The sequence below is a fragment of the Peromyscus californicus genome, unplaced genomic scaffold (genome assembly GCF_007827085.1).
Source record: "Peromyscus californicus insignis strain IS unplaced genomic scaffold, ASM782708v3 Scaffold_7__1_contigs__length_154581171, whole genome shotgun sequence".
Taxonomy (NCBI): Eukaryota; Metazoa; Chordata; class Mammalia; order Rodentia; family Cricetidae; genus Peromyscus; species Peromyscus californicus.
Window position 1 is genome coordinate 67,995,830 of NW_026294595.1, and position 13,696 is coordinate 68,009,525.

At 45.7% G+C, this 13,696-nt stretch overlaps 1 protein-coding gene across 20 annotated transcripts in view; it reads left to right on the forward strand.

Annotated features, from left to right (window-relative positions):
• Positions 1–7,290: 7,290 nt before the first annotated feature.
• The window catches only part of Phf21a (PHD finger protein 21A), a 192,002-nt gene continuing 185,596 nt past the window's right edge, over positions 7,291–13,696 (forward strand). For 4 of the 20 annotated variants that reach the window (XM_052726563.1, XM_052726558.1, XM_052726571.1 and 1 more), the window contains exon 1: positions 7,297–7,584. The gene's annotated coding sequence lies outside the window, so the exon portion shown is untranslated. Of the gene's footprint in view, positions 7,585–7,880; positions 7,995–8,332; positions 9,841–10,245; positions 10,640–13,696 lie in introns of those variants that run through there. The other 16 variants (XM_052726572.1, XM_052726577.1, XM_052726569.1 and 13 more) reach the window with 13 other exon arrangements.

Below are 13,696 nucleotides of genomic sequence, written 5' to 3' on the forward strand. Positions count from 1 at the left end.
TCCAGCTCTGGCTCTTTCACGCCAAATTTGGGAATACCTTATACTAGATAGTGCCTTTGCACCAGCCCACAATATAATTTATTTATGTTGATAACAGATAAACTAAAGGTGGAAATAACAAGTTGATAAAATTCTTTCAACATCTCTAGGCTTGGAAGAGAGCCCTGTGGTACTTTAGTGGTTCCAGCAGCTTTAAGGCAGATATTTCTACAGCTCTGATTGGGATCATTTTAGGTTCTGAAGTGTGTGTGTGTGCATGTGGTGTTCCTGGGTATTGTCCATCTTGTTCTTTTTAAGACACAGTCTTTCATTAGCTTAGAACTTACCAGTTCAGCTGGGCTGGCTGGCCAGTGAGCCCCACCAATCTGCCAGTCTCTGATTTCCTCAGCAACAGGAATGCAGACATGTGCCACTAACCCTGTTTTTTTAACCCTGATTTTTTTAACCCGGGTTTTGGGGATCAAACTCAGATCCTCATGCTTACACAGCAATTACTTTACCAACTGAGCTATTGCCCCAGCACCCCATTTTAGTTTTTAATGACAGGCTCCCTGATGTAAACAAGCTGCTTTTGGAAAAGGAATTACAGTGTTTTTACGGATATACTAAAACATGCACAGTTACTGGGGTAAGCCTATCCAGGGTGTTGGGTCTAGTTCAGTGGTTTCCTCTATCCTTGGTTCCCCACCCCAAATTCAGTTAATTTGATATTCCTCCTCCCCCCCCCATCGCTCTCTCCCCCTCTCTCTCTCTGACACACACACACACACACACACACACACACACACACACACACACACACACACCCCTCATTTGGTAATGTTGAAACATACTTTGGTTGTTGCAACTGTGTGCACGCTGCTATCAGTAGTTAGTGGACAATGGCCGAAGATGCTGCTGGACATGCTGCAGTGTCCCTTACAACCACGGAGACGAGCCCGCCCCCCAGAAAGACAGTAGTGGCCCAGGTTGAGAAGCTCTGGTTTAGTTCATCCTATTACACACACACACACACACACACACACACACACACACACACACACCCCTCAAGCTGACCACGGAGATTATAGAGAGTAATGGAATGGAAGCTACTCTTTAGGGAGTGGACTGCTTACTCTCCATATTTGTCTCAAGCTTGTACCTGTTGCTTTTCCAGTCACTGTCCCACCCCCCCCGCCCCCCGACAGGTACACAAAGCTACAGTTAAGGCAAAGAGTTTTCAGACAGGTCTCAGCACTTAGTGGGTGGAGCTAGGAGGGTCAGGGAGTTCCAGGCCTGCCTGGGACACATGACATTCCTTTCCTCTTCCCTCTCTCCCTTACACATACACACACGTGAAAAGTTTTTGAAAGTGATCCTTTGTGTGTATGTTCATACACTTCACGGCACATGTGTGCCATGACACGGAGCAGAGGTCAGTCCGGGTTCTTGCCATCCTTCACGTGGGTCCCAAGGATGGAATTCAGGCTTGACAGTCAGTGCCCGTACTTGCTGACCCATCTCGATGGCCCTAAGAAATATCTCCTTGATTTCTGATTTTAAAGGGATCTCTTCCTATATAATTGTCTCTGATGTTCTAGAGCTTGGCAGAATTTCAAACAGTAAAAACATACCCCCCCCCACCCCTGCCAAGGACTAATTGGCAGCTTTCTCATCCAGTACTGGCCCTCTTTCCTTCTTACACAAGCGCTATTTGTGTGTGTGTGTGTGTGTGTGTGTGTGTGTGTGTGTGTGTGTACATATATACATACAGAAAAAGAGAGAGAACCAGTCACTGTGCAAAACACTTTACTGAAGTATCTCATTCCATTTTTTCAACAGACCTATGAAAGTGGTATCATTCACACACACACACACACACACACACACACACACACACACACACACACACACTCCTATATGGTTTTCCCATCAGAATGAAAATTATGTAGAATTCTAATTATTATTTTAAACAAGGCATTTAAAAATAATTGTAACAAAATAAATAGAAAAGTAGAAACCACAAAAATACAAGAAGCCAGGCATGATGGCACATGCCTGTAATTTCAGCACTTGGGAAGTAGAGGCAGGAAAATGAGAGCTCATCTTTGGCTACACAGCATGGAGTTCAAGGCCAGCCTGGGCTATGTGAAACCCTGTCTCCACAAACCAACCAACCAACCAACCAACCAACCAACAAGCAACAGCTAAAGTTCTAAAAGAAAATTTCAGCATCTTTCTAAATTTGGAGATTGGAACATTGAAAAGACAGGAACATATAGGAAAACAATTATTTGATCTATTGGTTATTTAACGACATTCATAATGTGACTGGCAAGATGACGGGATGGGCCGAGTTTTTGCTGCCAAGCCTGTGGACCCGAGTTCAGCCCCTGGCAGTCACGTTGGAAGGCAGAGAGCGACTTCTGCAGGCTGGCCTTCAGCCAGGTGCATATACAAATATGCCCACATTAAAAAAAAAAACTAAAAATTTCGACTTTTATTTTTGTTCAACAGGGATATGGTGGCAAACTTGCCTTTTTCTTTTTTTAGCTGTAGACTGACCTACCTCGTTCTAGGCAAGCACGCTATCACTAAGCTGTATTTCCAGTCCTTCTGTTTTTATCTTGAACAAGGTCTCACTCATCTCCCTGGCTGGCCTAACACTTGTGCCCGTTCACCTCAGCTTGCAGAGTAGTTGGGGTAACGAGCCTGAACCACCAGGTTTGGATGAAATTAAACTTTTCCAGGGGAGGGCTGGAGAGATGGCTCAGAGGTTAAGAGCACCGACTGCTCTTCTAGAGGTCCTGAGTTCAATTCCCAGCACCCACATGGTGGCTCACAACCATCTGTAATGAGATCTGGCACCCTCTTCTGTATACATAATAAATAAATCTTTAAAAAAAAAAAAAACTTTTCCAGGGGATAATCAGGCAGTGACTGTCCATGTGTGACTATCATTATTGATGCTTCTGTTGTGTGTGTGTGTGCGTCGTCTGGCCTGCTGCTCTCTTCTGAAAGCTGAACACTCACCTCAGCGGAGTTTTTGATAGTAGACTAGATTTCCAGCTCATCCCTGAGAGTTCTGAGAACACTTGTTGCTTCCCTTTGGCATGTATGATTTTAACCCTTACACCAATGACCAGGAGTCATCCGTGTCATGTACGGAACACCAAGGTTCTGAGGGCCGAAGTGCTTTGTCTAGGGCCACAGAGCTTGTGTGTGCCTACTAAGTGCTCCGTGGCAGGCATACAACGATGCTTATAGCATGAGAGCACCTCGGGACCTTGCTGCCTTGACTAGACGGAGACAGATGAACCTCTAAGTCATAACTGCACTGTCAAGGCAAGGCAATGACGCTTGTTCACCTTCTCCAGCTGTGCAGGAAATGAACATTTTGGGCATGAGGAAAGATGGACGTCTCATGCAGTCTCACACACCGAGCACTGTGTGAGGCACTTTCCTGAAGTATCTCAGCTAACCATCTTTTCTTTTGCTTTCCTTTCTCTACCCTTCCTTCCTTTTCTTGAGACGGGGTCTCACTATGTACCCCTGGCTGTCCTAGAACTAGCTATGTAGACCAGGCTGGCCTCGAACTCACCAGAGATCCGCCTGCTTCTGCCTCCCGAGTGCCTCCTCAGCCTCATTCAACCTTTCCAACAGCTCTGTGAAACCTGGCTCATCATCATCATCATCATCGTCTGGGTGCTAGGGATTGAGCCCAGCGCCTCACACATGTTAAGCATGACACTCTGTAACTCAGCTACAAGCCCAGCCCACCACCTTCACTGTACACGAGGACTACTGAGGTGGTGGTGGGGGGGAGTGAAATAATTTGCCCAAAGCAGCTTAGTCGAAAAAGAGACATAAGTTCTTAGGTACCAGAATCCAGGCTCGCGCAATCCCATTATCCTTTACTCTCATTGAGTAAAAACGGAAAGATTGCCTGTCAAGGAATCACAGGGTAGAATGTTCTTCTCCATAAATGTTGAGAGCCTCAAGAATGTTAGACATTACATAGCTAAAACATTTGAAACCAGGAGTGATGGCTCATATCTGTAATTCTAACACTCAGAAGGCTGAAGCAGGTGGAGGCTAACCTGGGCTACACTGTGAATTTTAAACCAGCTTGGGCCACAGCATAAAACCTTGTCACAAGACAAAACAAAATAAACCAACACTCCAAAATAATCCCAAGCCTAGGAATCAAAACAATGATAAAAAAAGAAATTGATGTGTAAATATCTGTTATTTTACAATTCTGATTTCTAATTGCTGTGCGAACACTCCCTGCTGGAAGTTCAATGACTACTCCATCTGAACCCTCATGAGAAGGGATGCACCAAGGATAGCTGCTACATCCTACCCTCCCAGTGCTTGGCTCTGTGATGTCCCAAGAAAGCTAAAATTTAAAAAAAAAAATTGTTTTTTGCTTTTTTAGAAGTTGAAAAAAGTAAAAACAAAACACATTTCATAATATGAAAAGCATATGCAAGTCAAATGTCAATGTGCACAAATAAAACTTTATTAGAACACTCATTTAGACACATTTGTTTACATGTAGTCTGTGGTGGATTTTGTTACAGGAACAGAAGAGTTGAGAAGCTCTCAATTGACTTAGGTACAAAAAAAACCAACTAAGATATTTACAATCTGGGCTCTCACAGAAAATTTGCTTATCTGCTATATAGGGTTTACACATTCATGCCCCATTTGAACATGAGCCAACCCCACCCCCACCCTACCCCACGTTTCTGGAAAAATAAGAGTTTTTTTTTCTCTCCCAAAAAGAACACCAAGGTTGCCTTCCTCTGGGAGGAAAAATGTTGACATCTTCCATTTTGGGATGATTTGAAATGACACCCTTGGATTACTGTTCCAGTGGCCCGCTGCTACAGCTCCCAAAGGCCTACCACCATCTTCAGGACGCTGGTTATCTAAGTGCTGAATGCTGAAGTTAGTCTGAGCGCACAACTTGTCCCTCTTATTTATCTTGACTGCATTCTAGGTTGAGTTTCACACTATGAGTTCATCCAGGCTTCCTGAATCATTAATAGGTACTTTCATTTTTACTCCCAAACTCTTACACTTTCTGCTGTGATCTCTTTTTAACATACAACTACTACTTAGTGACCCTATACATGTAAAATAAACTTTTTTCTTTTTTACTTTTAAGAAATCAGTTTTAAAAAAATGCTTCCTCTTGAGAAGCTAAATTTAAATTTTGCAGCTCACAGAAGAAAATCTCTTCCTATCCAGTGATCTCAGAGCCCCTCTGGTAAGATAAAGAATGTGCGCTTATTTTTAAATACTATTTCTTGGCGAACATATTATTTAATGGAAAAGACGTGACTAGTAACAAATCAAGTCCAAGGCTCTTCCTGGTTCTGCCAATGGCTCACTTTGACTTTGGGCGAATCCTCTCCCTGTTGCTCTTCATCTGCAAAAACTGGACTTCATGCCTGTGGGAGCTGCATGGTTAATCAATGCCTGGAAAATGCGTAGTGGCAGATGCTACAAAAGTGCTGAGCCTTAAAAACAAAACCACCCCCAGCCCCCATTGGCATTCCGTTGAGGTTGAGGTTTATTGTTATTTAACATAGGAAGGCTAACGCTACCTTAAGTCCAGCATGCAGCTCAGAACAGAGATCAGTGTCCAGATGGGATTTTTTTTTTTTTAAGAGCTAGGCAATTTTACTTTTTTTTTTTTTAAATTGTGGTTGGGGGTTATTTTACAACCCAACAATTCACCCGTGCAAAAGCATTAAGCTTTAAGTTGAAAACTATCGATTTAATAATTTAAATGAACCTCCTCAAAGATTTAAAAGAAAAAAAAAAAAAAAAGAGGCCCTCCCCGCCCCGCCAAGAAATCTCTGAAAACAAGAATTCTTGTGATGTCGCCCACCCCCCTGCAGGTCTCCATGTTACAGATCCTTGGAGGTGGACTAGGCATAAAATACTTTCACTAATAAAATATGACAAACCGCCGGATTATACGTGGCCGATTCCCAGTGATTGCCCTGCTACACAAAGCAGAAAAGTAAATGCCATCATCCCCCTTAGAACAAAAGAACTTAGGAATAAAAAACATGGAGAGGGGGGCAGAAAGCAGCAATAAATAAAGGTGAGCGAAGGACCCCGTCCCCCGCCCCTCCCCGGAGCTAGTGTGGGACTCTGTACGGCTAATAAAGTGGTTCAAGGGTAGTTATTTGCAAAGGGGGCGGGGTGGCCGGGGATTGCATGTTGCATTCGACTTGAGCTTGCATCTTCTCCTGTTGCCTGGACCACTCGCTCCCCCATTGCAGTGCTTCCTCCTCGCTCCTGCCTTCTTTCCACCCCCACCCCTGCAAACTGCTGTTGCACTGGAGGGAGTTGGGGCTGCTCGGGGAGCACCCCCAGCAGATCCCGACGGCGGGAGGGGACCGGGGCTCGGGCCTGGCCGGGCTGCGGCGCGGCGGCGGGCCGGGAGTTTGGCGGCCGCTCGGCCCCAGCGCCGCCGCCGCCGCCGCCGCCGCTGCACCGGAGTTTGGCTGCTGCTGCCCTACTTCACTCTAGTTTAGTTTCACTCACTTTACATCCGGGTTTTTTCCCTAGGCAATGGGTGCCGCAGCACACCCCGTTCCTTAGGCAAAGTGAAATAAATTCGCCGCACCGACACGTCAAGTAGTCCGCCCGCCCGAGCGCCGCCGCGGGCCCCACCGCCGCCGCCCCGGGCCCCCGCGGGGTCCTCCCCGCGCCTCCCGCAAGCCACGGGCTCATAGGCAGGGGCGCGGGGCGGCCGGGGCCCGCCGCGGTCCAGCTCCGCCCGGCCCCCCGCCCGCCCGCCCGCCCGGGCTCCCTCGTCCCCGCTTCCCCGGCCCCAGTCCCTCTCGCCCGGCTCTCGGGAGCGGCGGGGGCGCGCACGGCGGCGGCGGCGGCGGGCCGGCGGGGCCGCGCGGCGGGCTCCCGCGCGGGCGAGTGTGTCTGGGCCTGGGCGGAGGGATCCCCGGGCTGAGGCGGCGGAGGTGCTGCGGCCCGGGGCCGGGTGGTGAATGGGCTGGTGGTGCTCGCTGCTGCTGCTGAGAGGAGGAGGAGGAGGAGGAGGAGGAGGATGAAGAGTTGGGCTTGTTTGTCTCCCACAGTTTCTCTCCTGCTGCTCTGATCCCTCCCTCCCCATTCCGGCCCGGGGGCCTGTGTGTGTCTCTCCTGGAGGAGGAGGAGGCTCCAGTTCCTCCCCCCCCACCCCCTCCTCCCCACCCCCCCCTTGCCTGGGGAAGAGGAGGAAAGAAACAGCCCAGAGAGAGAGAGAGAGATAGAGAGAAAGAGAGAGAGAGAGAGAGAGAGAGAGAGAGAGAGAGAGAGAGAGAGAGAGAGAGAGAGAGAGAGAGAGAGAGTGAGGAGAGGAGGAGGAGGAGGAGGGCGAAGGGAACAACCTACCATCTTAACACACTAATATCTAAAAAGTGCGAGAGGCCCAGAGCAGCAGCAGAAGCAGCAGCAGCAGCAGCTCCAGCCTCTTCCCTCCCTCCCCATGAAGAAGAGTTCCCTCCTCCTCCTCCTCCTGCTTCTCCTGCTCAGAGTTCCTGCCTCCAGCTGCCAGGGGGACAGCCAGCCAGCAGCAGGAGGGTGCAGTATCCCAGCTTTTCCATTCTCTCTTCTCCTCACTCTCCTCTCTCTCTCTCTTTTTTTTCTGGAGTAGCTCTATTTCCCCTCCCTCCCTCCCCCCCCCTCCCTCTGTCTTGTCTCTGGTGTTTGTCTCTGGGAAGGAGCAGGGGCTGCTTGCTTGGAGTTTGTTGTGGGGGGGGAGGTAGGGGGAGGGGAGGGGTGTGTGGGAGGGAGGAGGGAAAGGGGGTGTTCTCGACAGGACCCCTCAGTCAACTTGAGATTTCAGCAGTAACTTCCCCTTCGGGGCGCCCCCCTGCGTGCCCTTTCCCTATTCCTCTCCCCCCCCAGGAAAAAAAAAAAAGACAATGGGAATACCTCGGCTCCCCCCTTCCTCCCCTCTGCCCTCCACCCCTCCCTCGGATAGATTGGAAGTAAGTTTACGAGCAGCCTCGGGAGCCTGGGCGCTGAGTGCAGGGCCGGAGCGGGTGACAGGGGCGGCGCGTCGGGGGTGGCGGCGAGGGGGCGACCCAGCGTCCCGCCGGGGGGCCGGGCTGGGGGGGCCGCGGGCCGAGGCCGCCCCCCCCCCCACCGCGCGAGTGCCTGCGGCCGGGGGATGGCCGCCTGGGCCCCTTCCCCGCCCCCACCCCCCGGGATGCTGTCGGGGGGAAGTTTTTATTATGGTTATTTAATTTAATTTTTTTTTTTTTTTTTTTTTGGGAAAACCATCTTGTTTGGTGACTGTGAGATCTGGTTTAAAAAAAAAAAAAAAAAAAAAAAAGCTGCGGCTGCTGACGCCGCCGGGCCCGAGTGTGTGTGAGTGAGTGTGTGTTGGTGCATTTGTCTTGGGTGGCCGGAGCAGCGTTGGGGAAATTCCGCTTATTCTTCTTCTTCTGCAACTTGTTATTCCGAGGAGTCCGCCTGCACCCCTCACCCCGGGGCGGCCCTCCCGCCGTCGCCGCCGGCCCGCCGCCCCGGGACCCCGCGCGGGCCGGGGACTCACAGGCCCCTCCGAGAGGGGCCGCGGCCGCCCCTCCCCCCCGGGCCGCGGGGGGAGGGGCGCGCGGAGTGGGACTCTTTCCGTTTGGTCCAGCCCCGCGGTGCACGCAGTTCCCAACACTTCTCGTCATCCTCTCTCTGCTCTCTTTATTCTGCTGAGCGGTGCTGTTAGGATTTCTTTCTCTCTCTCTTTTTTTCCCTACCTCCTCCTCCTCCTCCTCCTCCTCCCTTGACCACGCTCGCTCGCAATGGTGGGTAGCTGCAAGGTGGCCCTGGCAGGGGAGGGGTTTGATGTGGACATGGGGGCACCGGGCGAGAAAGGTCTCCTTTCAACTTTGTCTTGTGGCTTGCACCCCGGGAGGAGGCCACATGCCGATTGTGGGGTGTAGATGTGCTGGGAGTGATTTCTAAGTAGTTGAGTTGTTGAGATGAGGGTACGACGGCTAATGGTAGACAGGTTTTGTTTTCGTGGGTGAATCCGGTGTCATCATATTCCGGTCATATGTTGAAATATTCTTTGTTTAGGTCTTGAAGTAGAGGATCTCCCTCTGCACGTCCACATTGTGTTGTTTTTAAATGATGTCTTCGGGAGTATGGATTTCTAGAATCTCAAATGTGATTTTAAGGTCTCGGCATGTGTGGGCCTCAGCACTGGCCTTGACAGTGAACTTTGTGGCTGGTTTTTTTTTTTTTTTTACTTCTAAGATTTTACTCCATAGCTGGGATGCTAGTTATACTTAATGGTAGGTATCAGGAATGTAGAGTCTTGAGCTGAGGAAGTTAGAGAGGGAAGGGCATTTATTTATTAATAATTGATAGCTGAATGTTAGAATCAGATTCATTTGGGCTGGCTGAAGGTTTTTTTTCTTCTTTTTTTCCTTTAAGGCAGTTGTGCATTCTAGGAAGGAAGCCCTTTGGCAGACGCTCTTTATGGTGGCTCTTTGGGGGCGCGCGCGCGCGCGGGGCGCGGGGGGGGGGGGGTCACCTTTTAGAGAGATCTTTAGCATCATCTGTAGCTTTTATTGAGGGCCTGTTCAGGGGGCTCAGATTGAGGCTAAGAAGTGTAAGGCTACTTTTGGGAAAAGTCTTTTATGTTATTTGTTTACATTTCATGTTTCCTCACAGTTGGGCAGTAGAAATAAGTAGGTCAGCTCTCTTATTGGTTTTTGAAGGTTAGCCCCCTCCCCCCTTTTCAAAGTTTTACCATCTACTTGGTTTACAGCCTTGTAGGAAAGCATGCCCGAAAATTTCCTGGGAATACTGTTACTCATTTTAATTTCGGTAAGTTCCTTGCTGTTTTCTTCTGTCTTCACTTGTGTATGAAATCTGTTGTGAGCTTTACACTAGCTTACTGAGGGCCATTTTAAATGTCTAAGAATACATTAAAAAAAAAATCTCAGGACATGTTTTGGTGGCAAACAGGAATTTTTGAGTGTAGTAATGCACATGTTTATTAAGAATTTCAGTCCTCAGCTCTTGAGTACGTGTGCTCCTATCCTTAAGTGAAGACTAGTAATAGTGCAGAGAATTCTCAAAGCATAAACATCTTTACTAACGTGTTAGAACTGTTCTAGGGGCTTTCTTGATTAGAGACTTGGGTTTGGGTAGCACAATATGTACATTTTGACTGGCATTACTTGGTTGCCTATTATAAAAATCTTTTTTTTTTTTTGATTTTTTTTCTGAAGTGCTATTGAAGACATTTTTAACTTGAGATTTTAGATGACTTCACACAAAGTCATCAAAGTGGTCAAACTTTGGACTCAGGCAAATCTTTATGGAGCTGGAAGAATAATACATTGAAAAGACACCTGCCTGGGCCATACTTTATTTTACAGGGATAAAAGTGACGGAAGGGGACTCTATTTCCTTTGGCTTTCAGTGGCCAGTTCTTTTTCCTGTTCAATTATCTGGAAGGAGCTGCTTCAGAAACCCGTCTGTTTAACATGAAGATCTCTGGTGCATCCAGCAGGAGGTGCTCCACAAGTTAAAGGCAATCTCTTAATTTTGAGGGTCTTGCTACTTCCTGAAGCTCTCTTAGCTCGTAAGCAACTGGAGTAAAGTTCCAGGAAGATTTAGAGTAAGTCTGTTCTAAAATACTGTTAATAAATAGCCTTTGCTCTTGGAAATCTGCTTTGTACTCGCCTATGATACTATGCAGAATAAGTTTGTTGTTGTGGATGTTGGGGTTAAGAGTAGGGTACTGTTAGGATTATTTTCTTTCAAAGGGGAGTTAGTGTGGTATTGATATGTGGAGTGTAGAATTTGAAAAAATTCTTTGAAGTTGCAATAAACAAAAAGTAAGTGGCATGATGTCGGCTTTAGGTCTTGCAAACATGATAATATAAATAGGATATACAGACATTTTTGGAAAATGGGATATTGTGTGGGGGAAAAATGATTTTTTCAAAGACTGTGATTTTTTAACTATATGTGAAATTAAGTGGAGTGCTCTGTAATTCCAGTACTTGGCCTGTAATCCTAGTAGGCTTGGGAGGCAGGCACTCTGAAAGTCATGGCAGCCTGGCCTACATTCTAAGACCTTGTCTCAAGAAAAATAAATAAACTTGAAGGAAAGTTACACCTGTGTGAATATATCTTTGCTGGTGTGTCCATTAGTAACTTTTAACAATGACTGTAGAAAACTAAAAGTAGCCACTTTAACATTTTCATGGCCTTCATGGTACATGGTCCTTTGAACTTCTTAGTGTTAGATGAATGGATTGTGAGTCAAAATAAGCTACTGTGATTGCTTGTAAAGTTTTGTATCAAAGTTTTGAAACTTAGAAACACAGAGAAAATTTGATGGACCAGCTTTCAATTTTGTAGATACAGTATTGTATTTTTTTTCCAATAAAATCAAATTAAGTAGTACATGTGAAAGTTCTTTGTAAATTGCCAGAAGCCATGTAGACATTGTTGATGAGATAGATAACCAATTAAAACATAAACAAAGTTCTGTTTTAAAATGCTAAGTTCTTCCATATCAGTTAGGACATTAATGCTTAAAAGTACATGCTGGACACTATGAACCCCCCCCCCCCCATTACCCCAAATCTCTTTGTTACACTTTTGAAGCTTTTGTTTTTTTTTTTTTTTTAAAGAAATGCTGCTTAGGCAGTTTTCCATAATATAAAAAAATCATTTTTTTCTTTTGAAGATAGTGTGAAATGTATGTCCCCTATTAAAAGTTTTCTTCCTTTTTCTGTTGTGTGGTAGTGTTGACTTTAGTGAATATTTAAGTTCCTGGACTCTTTGTAGACTTTTATTAATACACAGAGTAACAAATGTCCCTGCTAAAGTTTTGATTGACTGCTAACTTTCTGAAAAGTGCTTCCTTGTTTCACAGTGAAATGTACATTGCTGTGCATTAGTGTTAGGTAAATATATATGTTATTTTGTTTTCTCCTTTTAAAAGGTTATGTGAGGAAATGACTACTCAGTTCTAGAGGCTTAAATGCTTGTGTGTGTGTGTGTGTGTGTGTGTGTGTGTGTGATGTGTGTGTGTCTGTGTAAAATTAACCAAAAAGTGTCTTTCTTCATAGACTCTGATTACAAATTTGGAATGATAAACTTAAGTTAAATAGAGTTAATTGGGAACCCTTGTGTTTAGGAGTGTAGTGTTCTGAATTTTATAAATGAGTGTTCTTCATGAAATAGCCCAAGTTAGAAAGTAAATATGGAAACTTGCTCTTGGGAAGGGCAAGAAAGGCATTAAACTGTTTAGATCAAAAGGAAACTTCTCATGAACATGATAACTTTTTATGCCATGGTGAACACAGGTTATTTATTTATTTATTTTGTAAAGAAATTCTGAGGTTAAAGTTACATCAGTGTGCCTTTAAATTTTTATAGACTTAGTGTTTTAGTGCTGAAGGCTTTTATGATTAGTCTCCTATCCAAAAGGAGACTGGAAGAGATTGAAGTTTTAGTCCTCTGACCTTTGCCAGAATTCCTTTATGTGTCTATTCAGATAGGTGAAACATTTGAATTTTCGTATTGTTTTGTGCTGGCTTTATGTTGACTTCTCAGGAGCATTTGCCTGTGGATTTTTATGTGGGCCTAAGTCATCTTTAGAAGTGTAGCATTGTGTCTTGATCATATTAACCGCACCAAGTGTTTATTTTTGGCACTTTGGTATTTATTTATTTATTTATTTATTTTCTGTTTTTTATTCACATTTTCTATTTCTTTTTTTTTGTATTTATTTTTAAGTGGTAGTATGTTAATACTGCATAAAACTTACTATAGATAATTATTTCTTCTTTAAAAGATTTATTATTTTATGTGTATGTATCAGTGCCTACATGTATGTCTGTGCACCCATGTGCATGCCTGGTGCCCAAGGAGGCCAGAAGTGGTGTCAGATCCCCTAGTGCTAGAGTTATGGGATATTGTGAGCTGCCACGTGGGTGCTGGGAACTAAACCCAGATCCTCTGCAAGAGCAGCTAGTGTTCCTACCACTGAACCATCTTCCCCCTGGATAACTATTTCTAAAGAGCATAGTTTTTTCTTTGTATGCTCCTATGTATATACAGATTTTCTTTTTATAGACTTTTATATAATTCTTTGAATAGTTATCATCTGCAACAATGTTGGAATAGTCTCTTTTTTTCTTTTTGAGGTGAGGTCTTGCTAAGGAGCTCAGGCTGGCCTAGAATTTTTGGTAATCCTCAGGCTTCAGTTTCCCAAGTGCTGGGACCGCAGGCATGAATTACCATGCCCCTCTTGGGATAGACTCTGAAGAACAACGTTCCAATTGCTTGTCTGTCATCGGGGTGCCTGGCTGTGGGGGGGTGAGTCTTCCCATGTAGAGACTGGGGTTCACTCATCACTACTGCTTTGCTGGAGAAACTTTCATTCACAGACTCTGTGGCATTTTGAATCCACCCCCTCTATTCTCCTCCCAACATTCTGCAAGTCCCTCTCCTCTGTTCCCCTTACTTTTATTCATTAAAAAAAAAAAAAAAAGAGTTCATGTACAGTTTCAGGAAACTCTTCTTTCCTGTATTTTCGAATCCACTAAGGCAACATATTTTGCTTTTTAATGTAGAGGAAAAATCAAACCAGTAATATGTAGGTAGGAAGGGGTGGGGCCTAATAGTTTTATTTTGACTCTGTTTGTGGGCCTTGGGG